Raw genomic sequence first — 3,471 nt, 5'->3', positions numbered from 1 at the left:
ATTACTTTACTGTATAATTGAACAATTTTGTGTTTCTCTAGACATTGTTTGCTGGTTCTGAATTTGACAAAAATGCATTTCTTTAATTCACTGAAATCATGAAATCCAGCCATTGATGTAAACTGGTATGCCACTTATCTTCGCTGCTGCAGTTTTCTGTTCAATACCCATACAGTCCTTCTTTGCTCACCTGTACTCAAACCAAATCAAATTCAACTGGCAATGATCGGCAGGTGGCACCGCAGCAGTGAGCAGGAGGCAGGGTAGAGGCCTGTGCCTGGACTGGAACTTTGCAAGGGTTGGTGGTGAGGAGACTCGTGCACCCCACATTTTGGGCTGTCTCTATCCTCCCTGACTTAGCTTTCAAAGGTGATCATCTCGCAGCGTTTTCGCACAATTCCTGGCGTTCAGTAAATATCCAGTGGATGGCAGAGACGGATCCGACTCATAATGACCCTGACTTTCCTTTTGGCTCAGGCTGAAGCTCTTCTGCCTTTTGGCAAGCCCAGTTCTGGCTTGGGGCCTTACGTCAAAAGTCTGGGCCTGCACTGCTCTAGTTCCCAGAGGCCTTGCGGAGCTTCTGGGCTTATTTCCGGCTCCTCTCCCCTCGGGCGCATTTCCGTCCTGCCCCGGGACTGAACCAAAGCCCTGCAGGGAAACAGCCCTGAGGGCGAGGGCAGGAGAGTTGTGAGTGACAGCTGCGGTCTTCCCTTAAGGCAGCAGGAGCCTGTCAGTTCATGCACAGGAACGGCCCTGGGGCTCACCGAATTTCTGACCCTCTGATTTGCACCGAGCCAGGCAAGCAGGGAGTTCACCAGCTCGCCAGGACACAGAGAAGGCGAGCAAGGCAATCGGCGAGACTTTTCCCTCAGTGTTCTGGGCAGTGTCTCTGATATCTGCTGTCACTGCATTATCGGCCGGCCTGGGGAGGCTGCAGTCGGTGCATGGCGAAGGCCCTGGTCTACGTAGGGCTCCGGATGGACACCTCCTACACACTGACGGCAGTGGTGAAGGGCACTGCATGGCTTCCTGTGCCTCTGGACACCTGAAGGTCTTGTAAGGCGCGTTCTGGAAAGGCCCCCAGAGTCCCCAGTGCCTGATAAAGTGCCGGATAAAGACATGGGGGTGGGGGGCTCCTGAGCTAGGGGACCCATGACCTCACTGGCTTCTCCTCTCGCCTCCCTTGTGGGGAGTGCTAAGGCAGAAGCACCCTCATCCCACTTGGCGGCCATACCCAGCACAGAATTGAAATGCCAGTTTGTGTCCGAGAAACTGGACCTCCCTCACCAGCTAAGCCACGAAGCCCTGGCCAAAGCCAATGTTCACTCGCTTCGCATTCCAACCTGCCCTATTATACTCCCCGTTGTCCAAGACGATGCAAAAAGCATCCTCGGAGATGGCCTCTGAGAGAAGAGTTGGGATATCTATGTCTCATTCTGGAGACACAGTGCTCTAAATTCGTCTTATCACATGAGAGATACCTTCAAGGTTTCCTTACCTTCCAGGGACCTCAAGGGAGAAAAGGACCGTGTTTGAGATAATGGTAGTTCTGCCTGCTGGGCTCGTGGGCACAGTGGGCCTACAGCATTGATTGTGCTTCTCTATGGATGCCTGTGTTTTTGTTCCATGATGGAGCACGTCTTTTCTAGAAATGAATGAAACTCTGGCATGAGATGAGATCCCCCCTTGCAGCACAAAAGTACACTGTGCCACTCGCCAATGGTGGTTTCCGGAAGGCTACTTCCTGTGTAGACATGAGGTAGCTTGGGAAGGACACTGCCCCTTGAATCCCACATTTCCTGTGCACTTTGTCTGCACCTGGCTGCCACAATCCATTCCTTGATGACAGCCTTTCATCGCCATTGTGGTATCGTGGCAACAGGCATTTTCCCTTGGAGGACAGACATGGGTCTTGCCAGCCTAATGGGAACTGATCCCAGAGTTCGTCTTTGATGTCGGGGAAAACTATGCCTGTGGGTTCTGTCCTCGATTTACTAGACATGGGCTGAAGACCACTGTAGCAAGTCAGCCCCTGAAGAGGTTGACTGATGGTGGGATGGAGAATGAGGCCCTTTTCTTCCAGCTCGGAGTATGCGTCTGCCACCCTGTCTAGCCCACGGTTCTGAGGTGAAACGGTGGGTAAACAGCTCGCAGACAATCAGGCTCGTGGAAATATTTGCTTTATTCGGATGGACAAAACTGAAGTCCAAAGACTCAGATTCAGTTCCAGCCAGCCAAAAGATCCCGGCCTTCCACAGACTCCTGTTTTTATACTCCAGAATCAGGTCCCACCCAATGGTGGGATCAGATACCAACCAATGGTGAAAGCAGAATCAGGTCCTACCCTAGGGTGGGGGCAGAATGCCAGGTCACGCCCTAGGGTAGGGCACAATCACCTAATCAGTTTAGGGTGAGCAACATAGTAATCCCCCAAAATATTTACATACACAACAGACCACGACAGGCAATGGTCAAACTGTCTCTCACCTGGAACTCCCTTGATCTTCTAGTGTGAAGCCTGCGTCTACATCCCTACCCACTCTCCTGGCTTTAACATGGCTATGAATGACCTCTCTGACCTAAAATAATAGCCATGTTTTCTTGGGTGGCAACTCCTTTCTCTCCTTTGCACAGAGAATCACATTGTCTATAGCACAAAAAATGTATCAGCAATGTAGTGTGTGACCACGTCTGTTGCCTACTTGCCCTTGCAGTATAGCCAGATATCAAGGGTGAGCTGTGTGTAACTTGGCTCTTAAGCCACCAGGACATTCTCCCCAAAGAATAACTGGATTGGGAATGTCAAAAGGTAGCAAGAAAGTGGATGTACCCAGGAGAAGTGCGACACATCATGGAAATGGGATGCCTGAGCTGTATGCCTTAAGGTACCAGTCTGTGGTGCCAATTGCCAACTCTTCTGAAAGTCAGACAGAAATGGTTACTGTTTTATTGCTTTAGTGTCAATAAGCTCCAAGAAACATTAGCATTTCTGCTGGGGACCAGGCATGCGGCAAGCCAGATGCCAGACAAACGCCTTTAGTGATTATTGTGGTGGGCATGCTTGAGGCTTGGTTCCAGGCTCTGCTTAGGATCCCCTAGAAATGAAACACGAAATATATTCTACAGGGAATATGGCACAATTTTCTACAACCAGTACCCAAACCAGTACTGCTCTCCCCACCCAGTTGCCCTTCAGGAAGTGCAGCCAGGACAGAGCAGTATCCTCATAATTGCTTTTGTGCCTAGGATGATGAAATTAATGTCTGTCCATTTGGTTCCTGAGTGTTTTCTGGAAGCAGAGAACATGGATGTGAACCCCAGGACAAGAAGACCACTGCTCTCTGCCTCCAGGAACATTCATTGCCCCAGATGTAGAAACTCTTCTGAAACAAAGATGTTTAAGAATTGACACTGCTTTCCTGCTTTAATGGCAATGAGCTTCAAGGAACTTGATCTGAAACCATGAACGTG

Source organism: Suncus etruscus, chromosome 15 (assembly GCF_024139225.1).
Source record: "Suncus etruscus isolate mSunEtr1 chromosome 15, mSunEtr1.pri.cur, whole genome shotgun sequence".
Lineage (NCBI taxonomy): Eukaryota > Metazoa > Chordata > Mammalia > Eulipotyphla > Soricidae > Suncus > Suncus etruscus.
The sequence above is the reverse complement of the archived record's forward strand: the minus strand, read 5'-3'. Positions refer to the sequence as shown.